This window comes from Pleurodeles waltl, chromosome 5, assembly GCF_031143425.1.
Source record: "Pleurodeles waltl isolate 20211129_DDA chromosome 5, aPleWal1.hap1.20221129, whole genome shotgun sequence".
In the NCBI taxonomy this organism is placed as follows: Eukaryota; Metazoa; Chordata; class Amphibia; order Caudata; family Salamandridae; genus Pleurodeles; species Pleurodeles waltl.
In genome coordinates, this window is record NC_090444.1 from 1,558,410,020 (window position 1) to 1,558,428,161 (window position 18,142).

Below are 18,142 nucleotides of genomic sequence, written 5' to 3' on the forward strand. Positions count from 1 at the left end.
CGTCAGCACAAAGAAGTTGCAGGAGTACCACCCAACGTCTACCCCTGAGTATGGAATCCTCTCTATGGTTCATTTGGCAAAAAAAAAAAAAGTCTGTACTTCCTGCTGCAAAACTGACATGTTCTCTGTCAGACACATTAATGGGGGAAGGGGCAACTTAGCAACGTAGAAAGCAATGGAATGGTGTAGCCTCTCTAGATAATTTGCAGGACCCATGCATCTGAACTTATGTCTTGCACACTTGGATGAAAAAATTTCTCATCCTGCCTCCTACAGGGCGGGTGTGTGTAGAAAAGGTCACACCAAAGCGGTTTTGTGGTTGTGGTTACTGGAGAGGGGCTGAGCTGTACGTTGGCCAGCCCCAGGTAACACATTGCCTCCTTAAAGTGTTCCAGGGCCAAATCTGCTTTTTCACCAAAAAGGCGAAAGCCATCAAATGGCATGTCCATCAAAGATGCCTGGAAATCCTTAGAGAATGCCCTCAGACCTTATCCAGGCATGGTAAGAAGCACATTTGTGCCCAATGTGCAACTCAAGCAGTCAGTTGTGTTGATGCCAGACAGAATAACAAATTTTGCTGAATCCCGGCTGTCCTGTATGGTTTGGGCTAAAGACACTTGAAGATCCTCTGGGACAACCAACAGGATATGACCAACTGCATCCCATAAGGTATGACTACACTGGCCTAGAAGGCAGCTGGTATTAACTGAACGCAAAGCAAGGCTAATTCGAAGAAAACTTGCACATGCCAAAAGTTGCCATGCTCTTAAACGCATGGTCAACATGAGCCAAGTGAAAGGTGTTAGTGTTGGCTCTGCTGGGCAATCAGACTCTCAGGAGTAGGTAGGGTGTTGCATCAAAATGTCAGGATCAGGTAGAGCTGGTCCGTGGCGATGAGCTACCTGTCTATTAACTGGGGGTTTTGTCCAAATAAACAAGAAGGTATCCTTTAAGGTGTCACTAAATGGTAATAGAGGTCCAGTAGGTCAGACACGTTGGTTGTCACCATTATCCAGCATACTTTGGCACATTTTATCACTGCAATTATCAATACTGTTGATGACTGTACTACGTTTGCCTGCTGAGCTTCGGTGTCGGGTAATTGGTGATTATTCTTTTACTTTTGTTTTCCTGTTACTCACCACATATGCATTTACAATTTAGAGATATATTTTTTTATCGTCTTTTCCTCATGATGTTCTAGGGACTCTCTAATTATCGAAGATCCGCATTGTTTACTTTTTAGATTAATACAACCCCGAAATACATCAGGACTTCAAGTGTTAATTTGTGCATCGGAGATACTTCTGTTAATTATGAATGGAGCATGACACATGAAGTTAAATGTGGCTCTGAATATGAATAAACACAATTAAGCTATCATTTTCGGTGAAATTTTGGGAACATCAGTTACATAATGGAATCAACATCAACCTCAGTTTGAGGGGATAAAGTAGTGCGTCAAGGGGACGCTGTTCCCATGTGACAACAGTGCTTCTAGAACCTCTTTCTACTTTGCCCTGAACGTGGCCCGGACTTTGTGCTTTGTAAGATCCGTAAAGGGGTGCTGTGGAAGGGCATACTGATTGCGCTGGGCATTTACTGACCGAATGCCCTCCTCAGATGGACTTGCTGGCTGGTTGTCCCACTAGCTCTCCCCCCCCTCACCCCCCCCCCCCCCCCACTTGGGCCTCGTAGCACACACCACTAATTAGAACTCTCTGTGACTGCGCATTATTGGGCAGATTGCTGGTACAGTTCTCGATCTGTGTGTGGCCATGGGCTGTGCGGGCTCCCTGGAAAGACTGGAGCCAGACGGGCACCTTTGAGACCCAGGGGTGTGAGCATATGTGATGATGTCCCTCCCAGGCTGTAGATGAGTGCCTTGGAGTGGCCCCGACTTCCTACCTTGTTGCCAGTTTCCAAGAACTGTGGGAGACATGCGGTTAGCCTCTGCTTGGTGACTTATACTCCTGATGCTCTGCACCATCCTCTGAAGTTCCTGGGGTTTTTTGTCTCACCGCACGTCTGGGACTGGGGTTTGGCATAGATTGCTTGTGCTGCCCAGGTCCTGTCCCTGGCGCAAGCGGGTCACCCTGCCCACTTGAGCATTCATCTATGGCCCCCTACGCAAATGTTGTCTTATCATTATCGGATAGCACAATGCTGCCTGACTCCTGTTACTTCCACTGCACACACTGTGGCACTGTCATCTCAATATGGGCCTGGACAAGGGCCAGGCGGGCCAGGCCTAGATGGACAAGTACACAGCTCGCTTGGGGGGATCTAAGGGCGTTCCGGGGGCGCCAGAGGCGCTAGCAACTGAGAACAATAAGGACATTCATGTCTCTAAAACACTGCTCGAAACCAAAATTGGGTAAATTGGAGCAGACATGTCCCTGCTTCGCCAGGATCTCTGAAAAATGGTTGAAAGGGTCTTGGATGGAGAGTCAAAAATTTCTAAGCTGGAGGACACTGTTGAACACCTCTCTTCTGAGGTAACCCATTTACCCTGCAATACAAAGTCCCTCCAAGACTGTACAGAGAATGCTGAAAACAGGGCTTGTCATAACAACCTTCACTTCATCTGCTTCCCTGGGGGGTCCGAGGGTCAATCTCTTGAAGGCTTGCTCGTACACTGGATTTGGTCTTGGCTAGATGCAGCAAACCTTTCCCCCGCTTCGTTATTGAGTGGGAACATCACTCTCTGGCCGTAAATCCCCTTATGGGGTCTGTTTGTAGACCCATAGTTGCATGCTTCCTTATTTACAAAAACCAAAACGCAGTTCTTCTGGGGGCTCACCTTGCAAAAGAACTCCGGTTTCAGGCAGGACATATAATGATTTTTCTGGACTATACTTGCCTGGTACAGACTCAACACAAATCCTTTGATCAGGTAAAGACTACATTTAGGGCCATGCACATTTTCTACATGCTCCTTTATCCTGCCAAACTGTGAGTGATCCACCAGTCCAAAATCATCTTCTTTGAATCGCCAAACGAGGTCTGAACCTGGCTAAGTGAGCAGTGCCCCCTTGCCCTTAATCCTTTGCTACCATGGGGCTCCACAAACTTGTCTCGCACGGAAGAATGGGGCCTGGAGAAGCCGAAGTGCCAACGCCGCCGGAAAGGGTCACATTGGCAGCCGATGGGACACTCGGGAGCGGATGCCACCATGGACTCCAAAGGGAAGAAGGGACAACAGGTGGGAGATACTGCGCCAGTGGTTCACATGAGCCTGGATTCCACTGTGGACATTAATTCTGGATGCCAGACTACACCACCATTGGAATATTGCTTACACTGCAGCACCATTATATCCTGCATTGCTCTTGGTCACTGCGGTACTGGAGGTGGTGGATGGTGGCTTCTCGGCCAGCCCCAGTATAGCTCCCCCTTATTTTTTCATAGTTAGTTCTATGTTTTAGTTTGGGATGGGTGACAGATGCTTCTATGGGGATGGAAGTATAGTAAAAGGGGTTAGGGGGAGGGGCGGTTGGTTTATATGTATTATGTTTTTGGTTTGAAATGCTTTCTTTTGCTCTAGGGCCCTTGTGGTTCTTCCAATGGATATCTCATTTCCCACCTAGGGTCTCACCCACTGATCTACTAGGATCGCCTGCTTGTGGGTTGGTCCAATGTAGTAGTGGAGATTTGCTGTGTGTAGTCCCCACACTGATTATACACCTATCACCATGCCTCAGTCTTTAACACTTATAACTTGGAATCCCAATGGCCTCTTGGTTCGTATTAAACAGGGGGCAATATTCCAGTTCACACAACATCACACCCCGGGAATCCTTTTGTTACAGGAAACCCACTTTTAGGGTCAAAACAGCCAATTTCTTGCTCATAAGGGGTACAACAGAGTATTCCGTGCCAGACATGTTAGAGGGTCCCGGGAGGTGGACCTTCTCCTTCACAAATCTCTCCTGCTAGACTTCACTAAAATAACCGGTGATACCCAAGGCAGATACATTATACTGGAAGGTACAACGGAATGGGTTACATATAATATTCTAAGTGTCTATATTCCCCCTGCTTTACAGTATTCAATGCTGAAGATAATTGGTGAACTGATTGTGGCATTCCTTCAGAGGATAACTATGGTGGGAGGGCACTTTAATGATATTATGGGGCACAAAGGCTGGTACAAATCAAGAGACAGCGCTCAGTGGCATGGTTTGGGGCCTGGCAGAGTGGGCACTGGGACCTGCCTTTAGTGATGCTTGTTACATATGGCATCCGAAGGACCTAGAGTACTCTCATGCCACTATGGCCCAACTGGTCTCTGTCCCGTATTGACTATCTGCTTCTACCCACTTACGATATACTTCATTGCACGGAGGCTAAAATCTCACCCCATGGGATATCAGACACTTTGAAACAGATATGGGAAAGTTGGGTTGGTGCCTTGGATGACACTGACTGGAGAGATGCTTGTGTGACCCCTCGGACTTTGGTGATATCTGCAAGGCTCTGGCTTGAACAGTTCAAATACTTACATCAGGTGTACATGACACCTTATCAGATGAGGTGGATGGGCACTCGCTATTCCTCAGCCTGTCGCCGGTTCCCAGACCTTAATGAGGATTTTTTTCATATTGAATGACAGTGCCCCGTAATATCTTCCTAATGGGCTGCCCTCACTAGAGTTCTCTCTGCAGTTGTGGAATCCCACGTTGAACTAGACCCCTGAATTACACTACTGGGCATTTTGGAGGGCATGGGCAATTCCAGGGGGAGAGGGGAAGGACACTTTCTGGCTTGGGCATTCTGATAGTTAAGAGGGACATAACCTACAGCTTCCTCCATCAAGGCATGGGCGAGGGGCAAGCATGAAGAAACTGATGTGGTAAGCATGAAGAAACCATATGCACAGAGAGAGGTTGCCCTAAACAATTTCATAAGGTATGGAAGAAATGATGGGACTACAGGAAACCGTGAGTGCATTTGGGTGGGGAAACGTTAATACAAACTGGATTTTGAAGTCTGTTGTTATGGTGGATCCTTTAGTATGTGAACCCGTGGCGGCTCACAGCAAATGCTTTCTTTGTCTGTTTGAAATGTGCAATAAAATGTTTCTAAAAAAGAATGACCTCCATTTTAGGCAGCTACAAATCAAGGACCTCTGCAGCCCTCCTTATGACCAGAGAGAAAGAGGCACTATCCTCAGTGGCAAGACAGGGGGGAGGCAAGCCCATTGTCTTAGGAAGCGCTTATAAGTGGCCCCGCTCATCACCTTCAGGGGAGAATGATGTCCACACAGAATCGCCCAACGCCACCTACTGGTGCAAATGAGTAATGCTTTTGAGTGCTGGATTCAGTCTGACACTTGAGGGAATATTCACAAGGCGAGGAATCTGAGGTTAGAAGTACCCAACAGAAATACTGTTCTATTACAGTGGGCTTACAGCCCATCCATTGCTTATGATTGGTTGGCTTCACTGTAACTCCAATTTGATTGCTTCTTATTCGATAGATATGTGGGCTTTCTTTCCTCTTTGTGTGTTTGCTCCACCTTTTGGAGCACAGACACATTACTGTGTCCTTCAAATGTTTGCTTTTACAGACACTGCTTTTTTCTTTTTGTTAAAGCATTTTATGAGTTTGCATGGGTATCCCTGATGTTTGCCTCATGAGCTTCTATCTTCATGCCCAATGCACTCAGTGTTTCTCTCTTGCACCTATGTATTTCTTTCCCACTCCCCTGCGTTTCCTTCTCACGCAGGTGCTTTCATTCCTCCAGCTCCATGTTGCCCTATTTCACCCATTTCATCCTCCCTTCTGTGTCGCTGTGTTGCTTCCCCCACGAATGCCTGTGTTGCTTCTACCCCTTGCCTCCCTTGTTGCTTTCTCCCCCACCATTGACCTGTGTTGCTTTCAACTCTTGCTGCTTCCCCCACCCACACCACCATTTGCTTCTGCTACACATACACATACTCAGTACTCCTTCAGCTGCTTCAGCCCTCACTCACGTCCCCTATGTTGCTTCCATCTTATGTCGCTTCTGCCCCAGATGCTTTCACACTTTTTTGTTCTTTTTTTAGTTACCAATCCTATACGTTTGGTAACTTAAAAAGAAAAAAAAGAAAGCCACCTAATTGTGTAGGTATGCCTATAAAGCGACAAGGACGACTGTGTCAAAACCTTTTTTTTTTTATTATACTTTAGCAGCGCCATTACAGATGCTGTACCAAATTACTTAAACCACTGACAAAGCCAGTAGGTCCCAAAGGTGAAACCTATTGGGTTTGCAAATGCTTGATTTTTATTGCACATCATTAAATTGAAAAAATGCCAGAAGAAAGCAAACTCAATTTTTTAATTCACTAAATTTTCCAACATTGTACGATTGGGCAAAAAAGTGAGAAGAAAAAAATATAAGACTATATAATAGAACCGTCAATATGTAAACATCTGTAAGTGAGAAAAGTAAACAGAAATGTGATAACAGACTTGCAATATTTTATTGCAGTTGGCTAAAGAGTTCTTAATGCAGATACATGTCTACTTCATTCAATCAGTTCTTTTTTTAAGATACATGATAGTTTCTCCAGTTCTGTGCCACTAAAAGAACATAAAGCGACGGGTTCAGTAAAAAAAGCATGTTGTTTGTCTTCTCATGTTGACATCTGTCATATTCAATAATTACAAATATGGACTGAAATTTGTTTTGCCAGTCACTGGTCAGGTTATAAGTGCCTTTCAGGGAAATGAGTGACAGGTGACAGCATTTAACGGAACTTTCTCTGACTAAAGGAGAAGACTGAAGTTTGCACATGGCTTTACCGAGAAATGCGCTAAAAACAAAAAAATAAAAACAAAGATGATATCCATTTTATGCCCCAATGTACTACTTCGAAAGTCCTCGAACTCCCAAACACCATCAGATTCAGACTCTTTATCTTAGGACTGATGCAAGGCTTACAAGCATAGCTTTATAATGGTAACAAGAATATCGTTTATTTGTTGGACCAAGATGATCAGCGCTATAATAGTCACATACATGCAATATTCTGTCTTTCTCCTTCACGATAATCTTAAATTATAAACAAGCACCGGCAAAAGCAAAAAGTCTCACCAATCGCACGTCCTGACAAAAAACAATAAAAAACATGCTGCTGCACTGCAGACATTAAAAAATGACTGTTTTGTTTACTCAAAGCATGGATAAGACAAATAATTAGTCGGATGTAAGACTCAATTTGGCAATCGCAAACTGCGCGATTCACAAAGCAGCAGGGTGTGTTCCAAATCATTTCGAATTGCAATTAGAAAGGACCATGTAAGAAGTACCCCCTCCTACCTGTGAGTCGCAATCGTACGTATGAATAGTTTGTGACCACAAATATGTTGCTAAGAACTGAAAGGTTACCAACACCTCAAAGGGGTAGGAGCTGAGTCTCAAGGGGGAAGTTGTTTCATGGAGACAGCTTCTGTTTTTGGAATTGTGTTGGTAAACCTCATGGGACGTAACACGCAGCGGTCAAAATCCTTATTTGCATGTAACACCAACATAATAATCAGCTTTGAAAGAAGAAGTTCAGAGCCTTGTAAGCGTAATTGCTTCACTAAATAGACTATGCAAGTACAGGAGGTACGTTACCATCGGTTCCAATCATAATACAGTGAACAGTAAATGCACGATTAATGTTCAATTTAGCAGAAAATGTGTGCAATCATATTAGTCTAAAATTTCCTTTATTTATGGAAATGGATGAAGAAGCTTGTCTTGTAAATGGATGAAGAAGATTTTCTCTGAAGTCTCCATTCAGTATTACATATGTTTTTTGTATATTTGGTTCAGAAATGTTTTAAGACCACCAACTTAAAACCACAACAATTAATTACAGTAGTGGCAATAAACGTGTAAATCATCAGCATTAACAGTCCCACTTATTGGACGCCCACAATTTGCCATGATTTTCCACTTGAGCAACCTATCCGTAAATAGAGCTAGCCTGTTCACAATTTTAAATTGTTGTGGTTTTAAGTTGGTGGTTTTAAAACATTTCTGAACCAAATATACAAAAAACATATGTAATACTGAATGGAGACTTCAGAGAAAATCTTCTTCATCCATTTACAAGACAAGCTTCTTCATCCATTTCCATAAATAAAGGAAATTATCCATCAGAGAATAACTGCCCAACCTGATATAATTCCTCCAGTAGTCAGCCCCTGCCAATGCCATTGCAAAATATATCAGGTAATGTGGTGTATCCCCCAATGGCGTGTATTGATTAATTTTAATAATGTTGAACATTTTGCACCACACAAGCTAAACTTATCATGCAGGAGCAATGACCTTGAAACATGTATGTCTCAAGAAGTTAAGATACATAAGAAGAAAGAAACCAGCATCTAATATCACGCCCAAGGCACATTTAATAGGTATTTAGGAACTGATCATCCCCAACATCAAATAACGAATAGCTGAGCGTGGACCACAGCAGTCCTATAATAAAACTTTAATTCGGGAGGTAATTCATGAAACCCAATTGCCCTTCAAACTATTCCTACTTAAAACTGCTGATAGCAGTTTCAAGGCATGGAAATAAAAAATAGGGGAGCATTAAAAAAATGGATGGTCCTCAAAGAAATGAATAACAATTTCTTTAAGTAAGGCATCCAGACTACAGATGTACCACTTATGCTCCTCTATCACAGAAAACACAGTCATTAGGTTGATTATAGCATATGCTGACAGGTATCCATGGAGGAGACCATTATCAATATTTAATTGTGTGGCTATCAAGTCTGACTTCATTTACAAACTTCTTTCTTCTGCTAGGTTGAGATTAGGGGCATAAAAATGTGAACTGAAAATATCAAGTCTCCAATTCCCATATATCAGCACCTATAGATTCTTATGCCAGCAGACAGAACTCAGAACTGCAGAAAATCTGCGAGTACCACATATTTCGTAATAGGTGCAAGATTAACTGGAAGAGCTGGGATGGGGATATTTGAGGGAATGGGAGCATGACCATGCAAAACGCAATAAACACTCACAAACCTTAATGTTTTGCTGTGTGCAGGGCTTGCGACACTCAGTACATTTCCCTTAAACCCCAGGCAGTGAAGGTGTAGCAATGTACAGTTCGAAGCACGGAAAGAAATAGGTGGTGTTAATGGAAAGCAATCAACCAAAATGCCAGGGGTAGAGGAAGTGACATCCCATACGCTTTGACCTTAATGACATCACACAAAGTGACATCATGTACCGTTGGCCCTGATGGTTTCCAAAAAGTCATGCGTGATACGCATCCTTAATTGTAATAAGTGAGAAAGCCAGGCCTCTAGTAGGGTGTTTCTCCCCTTAAGAACATTTCTGAAAGAATGCAGTCAAATAGTGCCTTTTAAGGCACTATTTTCACACAGATTTGCTAAAAAGCCTTAAGCTACGAAAGGGCATTCATTTAATTTTCAAATCCTTTCATGGTTTTCCAAGTCAATGAAACTTGACACACCCCAAGAGTTGCCCCAGCTTTATAAAATGTGCTTTGGATGCCACTGTATGTCAAGAATTAGCTCAATTGTGCCAGGGATGCTACAGGTGACCCTTAAATAGGCCCATAACTCAGGTTGCCAATATGAAAATGGTTGCCTGAAAACTAAGGATAGAGAAGCGGAACAGGGACTATATCAAGAACAAGCAAACAAATCCACCTCCAGAAATGGTTCCACAAAGTGGAGTACCACATAATAAAAATAACAAAAGAAAAAGGTCAAGAGTTAGTCATACAAATTGCATTGCAACCAACAGCGCTGTAATCAAAAGTATTATTTAATTTCCTTATATTCATGACTGTACTTAATAACTTTCTCCATAATATTTTTATTGAACTGTAGGAGCTAAGTAGCATACCCTAAATGGATACAGCCATCATACATATCATCCAAACAACTCTCACACCAAACTCACCAAACAAAAACTCTAGTTTGATAACAACAAAACAATTCTTCTCAGAAGGACCCCCCCCCGAACATCAGAAACCTAATATAAACAAAAATACTATACATGGTTGATAGCAATGATTCAACTTTTTCTTTTATCCAGGTCGCAATATTTCGGGACTACAAAAAATTAATTGCAATTTGCTTGATACATCCCTATATTCCCGTCATCAAAGTTCATCATTCTTAGAGTGGAACATTAAAATTCATAATGCGCGGGATCCATAGAAAGAAGGATGGAATAAAATGTCATGTCCAGCCAAAAGTCGTGCCGACGTGTGTTTACTGATCACCCACCTTCTTCAGGGCACGCGTCAATTCAACAGTACCTTGTTAAAACACCCCACAAGAGACTTTGGTCCTATCTTCAACACAATCTATAAACAAAAGTATATAACTTGGCTGTTGGAAATGGCCTTTCTGTAGGGTCACCCCCAAAACTTTTTGCCTTCCTCCTTCTCTTTTTCTGACCTCATTTGCGCTGGCTATAGAACTCTGCGCACTGCTAATCAGTGCTAAAGTGCATATGCTCTCTCCTTAAAACATGGTAATATTGGATCATACCCAATTGGACTATTTAATTTACTTATAAGTCCCTAGTAGAGTGCACAATAGGTGGTCAGTGCCTGCAGATTAAATGCTAGTAGTGGGCCTGCAACATTGATTGTGCCACCCACATAAGTAGCCCCCTTAACCTTGTATCAGGCCTGCCATTGCAACGCCTGTGTGTGCAGCTCCACTGCCAATTCGACTTGGCATTTAAAAGTACTTGCCAATCTTAAAACTCCCCATTTTCTACATATAGGATACCCCTAAAGTATGCCCTAGGCAACCCATAGGGCAGGGTGCTGTGTAGGCAAAAAGCAGGACATGTACCTATGTAGTTTACATGTCCTGGTAATGTAAAACTCCTAAATTCGTTTGTACACTGCTGTGAGGCCTGCTCCCTTCATAGGCTAACATTGGGGCTGCCCTCATACATTGTTTGAGTGGTAGCTGCTGATCTGAAAGGAGTAGTAAGGTCATATTTAGTATGGCCAGAATGGTGATACAAAATCCTACTGACTGGTGAAGGTGGATTTTATATTACTAATTTAGAAATGCTACTTTAGAAAGTGAGCACTTCTCTGCACTTAAATCTTTCTGTTCCTTACAATCCACGTCTGGATGGGTTTAGTTGACAGCTCCTGTGCATTCACTCAGACACACCCCAAACACAGGATGCTTGTGTAGGTCGAATAAACCACGCTTTGTAAAAGATATCTTGGTTTACGTGGTTTATTTACCACATTCTTTTGGCGACGAGGATTACGAGGATATCGACCTACCGAGCGGCGTTTTTTAGGCAGGCTGATGTCCGACGAAGGTCTTCCAGGAACAACGCCCTCTTTCAGGAGAAAGAGGCGTGGCGTATTGTTGAGAGCTGCTGTGAATTTCTTAAAGGGGACTGTTTTAAAGGTGAAGTCACTCCTGGAACTACAAGTTACTGCTTGTGATCTTAAAGGAAAAGTCACCAGTTACCAGCAAGAATTTAAGGGGAAAGCCACCATAGAAATTGGTAGTTATTCCTGCTGGTTTCCTTAAAATTAAGGAAGAAGTCATCTCTAAAACTGTTATTGTTGGCGGTGAGAATTTCCGTGTATTTTTTTATTTTTTTTTGTTATGTGACTTGATTTTAACGGTGAGCAGTGTTAGATATTCTGGATTGTTGGAGTCATCAACGTGGATAAGCGCAAAACACTTCACAGCATTGCAAAGATCTCGTGTGGGCTCATCTATTTTTTTTTGTGAGCAATGGAGCACGTCTCAATTACTGCACCACCTTGTTTTCTTACACATCCAGGTACGCCAGCGATCCAGTGGGAGGACTGGATAGACCTGTTTGACAACTATTTGTTGGGGTTGGACAGTGAAGAGTTTTCTCCTGCACGTAAAAAAGCGATTTTATTGAACTGTCTAGGATCAGAAGCGCAAAGGTTGTTCAAATTTATGCCAGTGGCTACAGACAATGGGGCACGTATTCCAGATGAGTTTAGGGAGGCTAGATTAAGATTGAGCAATAGGTTTGCTAAAGAAACCAATGTGGTTTTGGCAAGGTCCAAGTTTTATACACAACCACAGAGAGTAGGGGAGTCTATTGAAGAATTTGTATGCAGATTAAGGGAATTGTCAGTTAAATGTCAATTTGGGGAGATGTGCGACGAGATGATTAGGGACCAATTAATGGTTCAATGTAAGAGCAGAAAGATTCAAGAAAGGCTGTGGGCTGCTAAGAATCCTTCTTTAAAAGATGCTGTTGACATGGCAAAAGTTGTGGAAGAGTCTGAACTTTGCATGAAGGAGATGGGAAGATATGGCAATGGGGGTAGGGAGCAACAAGTCTTCCAGGAGGTTGTGGGAGATGTGGAAAACAAAAGCAACAGTGTGGCTTTGGTAGAGAAGAAAACACAGGATTTTCTGAAAACCCAGAAAATGTATGCGAACAAGAAGAAGTGTAACAGATGTGGTAGTATTTACACAGTAGTGATTTTAAGGGGTGTTTTGCAGTGGGGAAGGAATGTAGAAAGTGTGGGCGCAAAGGTCATTATGCGCGTGTGTGCATTGAGTGGTCAAAGTCAAAAGGAGTGGCGGTGTGTGAGGAGAGAGATGAGGTGGTGGACCGCATTCTTAGCCTAGGCGAGGTTGATAAAGGTTACTGCGGTAAGAGAGAAAGTAGGCCCAAAGCATGGTTCACTGTTGGAAAGGTGAGGGTTGAGCTGATGGTGGATACTGGATCTAAGTACACAATAGTTCCCAAAGATATCTTCATGAAGAACTGGCCTCAGATTGTATTGAAGTCTAAAGACATATGTCCTGGGGGCTACCAAGGGGAGGAAATTGAGATCTTGGGTTTCTTTCCGACTGCCATAAGCTTCAAATCAAGAGAAACCTTCGGCAAAGTGTATGTGGCCGAGTCTGGGCCACCAATTTTGGGTTGGATGCACCAATATAACTTAAATATCATTGTGAATCCCAGAGGTAAGGAACAAATCTTGGTAGTGGATGATGGAGATGTCAATGCGAATCTGGAGGAAGTGGGGGAGGTGTTTCGAGAGGAGTTGGGAGAATTAAAGGGTTATGTTCATAAGATTCGTATGAAACAAGGTACCGTTGCGGTGAAACACAAAGTGAGGAAAGTACCTATTGTTGTTAGGGAAGAGGTGAGCAAAGGATATGTTGAAGGAGGGAGTCATTGAACCGGTTGAATCTCCAGAATGGACTTCGCCAGTGGTCATTACGAGGAAATCTAATGGGCAATTGAGATTTTGTGTGGATCTCCGAAGTGTCAATCAAAACATAGTGACAGACAACTTCCCTCTACCGAACATCAATGAACTCATTATGTTGCTTAATGGAGGAGTTTTTTTTCAAAATTAGACCTCAAAAGCGCCTATCATCAGATACGACTACACCACAATTCACGTGATGTTACAGCATTTATCACCATGGATGGTACTTTCTGTTTTGTTAGAATGCCCTTTGGATTATCATCGGCTGCAAGTGTTTTTCAGCATATGATGACAAATGTTTTTGAGGGTTTCACTAATGTCTTATTCTTTCAGGATGACATTTTAATTTTTGCGTCAACTATTGAGGAACATAACCAAATTTTGAGGAAGGTATTAAAGAAACTTTTGGAGGTGGGTCTAACGTTAAGAAAAGAGAAGTGTGTTTTCTTGACCAAAGAGATTGAATATTTGGGACACACCATTTCGGGTGAAGGAGTTAAACCGAAGAAAGATTTGTTGGAGGCAATCAAACTCTCTCCGTCACCAAAGAACAAAAATGAGTTGAGGTCCTTTATGGGTCTCATTGAATATTACTCCAAATTTGTTCAGAATTTCGCTGACAAAACAGAGGGGTTGAGAATATTGTTGCGCAAAGGTTGTAATTTTGTGTGGTCAAAAGTGCAGCAAGAATGTTTCGATAACATAAAGCAAGAGGTGTGTACTGCAAAGATTTTAGTACCCTTTGAACCTTCTTCTCACACTATACTGACTGTAGATGCTAGTGTGTCTGGTGTAGGTGCTGTTCTGTCTCAAGTTCACTGTGGTGAAGAGAGGACGGTAGCTTTTGCTTCACGCTCTCTCACTGAGAGTGAGAGGAACTACTCTGTGATTGAGCGGGAGGCTTTAGCAGCTGCATGGGCTGTAGAGTATTTTAGAACATTCTTGTGGGGTGTTCCTTTTAAGTTAAGAACTGATCACAAACCTTTAGTCAAGGTTTTATCAGCTGGTGGTGCGGGTAAGGGTTCTGCGAGATTGGCCAGTTTGGCAGCTCGCTTGCAGGAGTATGTATACAACGTGGAATACATTCAGGGTTGGAGGAACATACAAGCTGATGCTCTCTCACGTATGGCTGTGGATTGGAAGTTGGTTGATGGGGAGGCACAATTCTTGAAGGGAGAAGAAGGAGCGGTGGCATTGATGGAGGACTTGTTACAACATGGTGTGGTGGCTTTCTCTAAAGAAGAGTGGTTGCAAGGTTTGAGGGACGACTCAGTAATGCAGTGCGTGAGTAAAATGATTGTTGAGGGAGGAAGAAGAGAGAGTGCTTTGGCAGTATCTGTAAGGCCCTACATCATGGTTCTAGATGAGTTGTCGTTGGGGGATGGAGGTGTAATAATGAGGGGTGACAGATTTGTACCTCCGGAAAAGTTACGAAGAAACATCATACATTTGGCACATGAAGGGCATTTGGGACAAACACTGACTCAAAGAAGAGTTAAGGAAAACTTTTGGTGGCCAGGGGTCGATTTGCAAACTGCTCAATGGGTGGAAGAGTGTGTTCAGTGTAAGGAAAGTGAAAAAAGGTTAAAGCTGGGGAAAAGAACTTGGATGGGACATATTGAGGATCCAGGGGAAGCATGGCACACTATTTGTATGGACTTTGTTGGGCCATTGCCCGGTTTGGGCCACGAAAAAAAAATTGCTTTAGTCCTGGTGGACGTGTTTTCTAAGTGGTTGGAAGTTGAGTTTATGAGGGAAGTGTCGACAAGAAGTACTATTTCGGTATTAAAGGTTTTTTTTCAAAGAGAAGGGTGTCCCCATACACTCATTACCGACAATGGTACACAGTTGATCTCCCTGGAGATGAAAGAGTTTCTGTTAACCCATGGTATCACCCATAAGCGTACTGCACTCTACAATCCACAAGCCAATGGTATTGTGGAACGTATGAATCGTATGGTCAAGGGTACAATTCAGTTGGCTGTGCAAGGAAACCAAGATGTTAGTTCTGTTGTGCAAGAGGCAATATGGGCTCATCGCACCACGCAGCTGAGAGATAAGGGTAGAACACCATTTGAGTTCATGAGAGGGCGTAAGGCCAGATCAAAGTTAGTGCCTGGTTGGTTGGAGGGCGATCGAATCAAACCAGGGAATCAAAGGGAGAAGTCACAGACAGGCGGTTACTCTCAAGTTGGTGATTGGGTGAAAGTCAAGGATGGACGAGTGGGTGCAGTTTGGACAAAGTTTTGCGGTCCTTTTGAGGTTAAACACGTAGGAAATTTCAGTGTTGTTTTGGCGAATGGCACTAAATGGAACAAAAGGAGGGTGGCCTTATATGAGAGAGGTGGTGGAAGTGCAGGAAATATAATCGTTACTAATGGAGATGGAGGTTGCAGTGGGTTTATGCTATCTGGGGGAGATGGTGAGAGAGCGGATTCACCGGATGCTGACACTTCGCATGAGGATGATAATAGCATGGAGGTTTTGGAGGGACAAACTAGTGTGGAGAATGAAGAAAATAAGACAGAATTTAAGAAGGGAAGTGGCAGAGTGAGAAGACCTCCTGCTTATCTGAATGACTATGTGAGAGATGGCGGGAAATTGAATTGAATACTTTTGATTTTTATATTGCCTGAAATGTATTCCTCTCTTGAGTTATAGTTAATTTTTATGTTTGATTAAAAAAAAAAATTTGAAACCTTGCTTGAAATGTATTTCTCTTAGCTTTTGTCGAGCTATTGGTTAATTTTTTTTTTTTATGTTCTTGTTTAATCTGAACAGTGTATGGTTTTGTTTGAATATGTGGTTATTATTGTTGTATTCTTGTTAAAAAAAAAAATTGATGACGAAGGGGGATGTGTAATATTAGTGTGGGCGCGTGAAGGGAGCTCGAGCGTTACTCGAGTCCCGAACGCGCTCGCGAAGGGAAAAAGACGTTGGGAAAAAGCGAGAAGCTGTGGATGAGGGTGACGGCACCGCACCGCTTGTGTAGGTCGAATAAACCACGCTTTGTAAAAGATATCTTGGTTTACGTGGTTTATTTACCACAGATACCACTGGGAAAGACACTCTGAACCAGAACCTGCAACCTGCCAAGAGAAGCTGCCTGGCTGCCCAAAGGATTCCCCTGACTGCTTTGCTGAAAAGGACTGCTGCCTTGCTGTTGCCTTGCTGCCTTGCTGCCCTCTGGCTCTGCTGAGAAGTGCTCTCCAAGGGCTTGGATTGAGCTTGCCTCCTGTTTTCTGAAGTCTGAGGGCCAAAAAGGTTTCATCTCTGTAAAGAACTCCTTGTGCGGTGACATTTCGCAGCCCGGCTCCCCGAGTGGATATCGACGCAGCACCAGGATTGCGACTAGATCGACGCATAGCCGAGCGGGAACGACGCAGACAGACTTCCTGTGAGAAGAATTGACACAGCGCCTGCCATGCGACAGAAATTTCCCCACATCGCCACCTGGATTGACGCAGCTCCTGTGAATTCGCCCTGCACGCCCAGGATTTCGCCACATCGTCCCTGGGGCGTCCAAATACCCTGCAACCAGAAGAGGATCCAAGGCTGCGCGCCGGGAATTGACGCAAGGCCCTGACTGCATGAAAAATATCAACGCATCGTCTGAGAGTGCCCAGAGAAACCGACGCACACCTCCATGTTTTCCACGCATCTCCTCCTCTACGGTCCCTTGTGGGAAATTTAGACGCAAACCAGGTAGCTTTTGCTTGCAAGAGACACCTATTGCTTTTAGGAACATAAGACTCTTTTTATCATTCTCTAAAGTGATATTTCAACATGCACTTATCAAATCTTGATCGTTTTGACCTTATTATATCCAGATAAATATTCTATATTTTTCTAAACCTGTGTGGTGTATTTTTGTGGTGTTTATACAGTGTTATTGCTTGATTTATTGCACAAATACGTTACACATTTCCTTCTAAGTTAAGCCTGACTGATCAGTGCCAGGCTACCAGAGGGTGGGCACAGGATAATTTGGATTGTGGGTTATTTACCCTGACTAGAGAGAGGGTCCTTGCTTGGTCAGGGGTTAACCTGACTGCCAACCAAATACCCCATTACTAAAAACCGCCAAAGTGTAAAAATGGCAGCCATGTTGGAACGATTAGCGGGTGCAAAACATTCTATATTGTAGCTGAAAATAATGACTAAATAACTATGAGAGCCCAAGGCAGACCCTGGTAGTCAGAGACACTATCCAGTAGCGGTGGCCATGTCGATCGAGTGGTAGTATTACAATACAGTGTTTTATGCAGCAAAAGAGAAAAAGAGTTATTTTACATATCTGTGCTATTGTTACACCAGACACCAGTTGCTGCTGGTAAACTTTTAACACAAGACCTATTGGGCATGCCCTAAAAAGTAAGAGGGTATTTGGGGATTACGCTGCGTGCCATAGTCCATACTGAAATAAATATTATCAGCCTTGTGTGGCATGCATGTTAGTTATGTATCTTTGCACTTTGTTCGCTTGAAATGTATTAAGGAAGAGTACACTATGTCATGTAAAAGTCATACTTTGCACTATGTTGGAACCGAAGAAAGGTTGTGGCTGTGGATGAAACAGCGAGGCTGGTCTGCAATTTCTTGATTAACTGTGAAAATATGTCAGAGTTTCCAGACTAACCGCTAGGGGTAACAGGAGTTGATTATGTGATATTCCTTTGCATGTCACTTGGGAGAGAAGAATAGGGAGTGTGGATTGAGTTCCCTCTCTTGCCTTTTCTCCGAGCTGTAGCCTTTATGAATATTATTTTTGGGAAATCATCTTTGTCTCATTCTTGTGTTATTTTCACTTTTTCCTTTTTTGTTTAAGCTATTTTCATTTCTTCACTTCGTGTTTAGTGAATGCACATGAGCTGATAAAATTGCGGTAGGTCCAGCATGATAATAATGGT

The 18,142-nt window shown here is 43.1% G+C and overlaps 1 protein-coding gene across 1 annotated transcript in view; it reads right to left on the bottom strand.

Moving 5' to 3' along the window:
- EIPR1 (EARP complex and GARP complex interacting protein 1) overlaps nt 1–11,333 on the bottom strand; it is a 226,548-nt gene extending 215,215 nt beyond the window's left edge. Inside the window, exon 1 of the mRNA XM_069235882.1 lies at nt 11,292–11,333. The gene's annotated coding sequence lies outside the window, so the exon portion shown is untranslated. The remainder of the gene's footprint in view (nt 1–11,291) is intronic.
- Nucleotides 11,334–18,142: the final 6,809 nt, after the last annotated feature.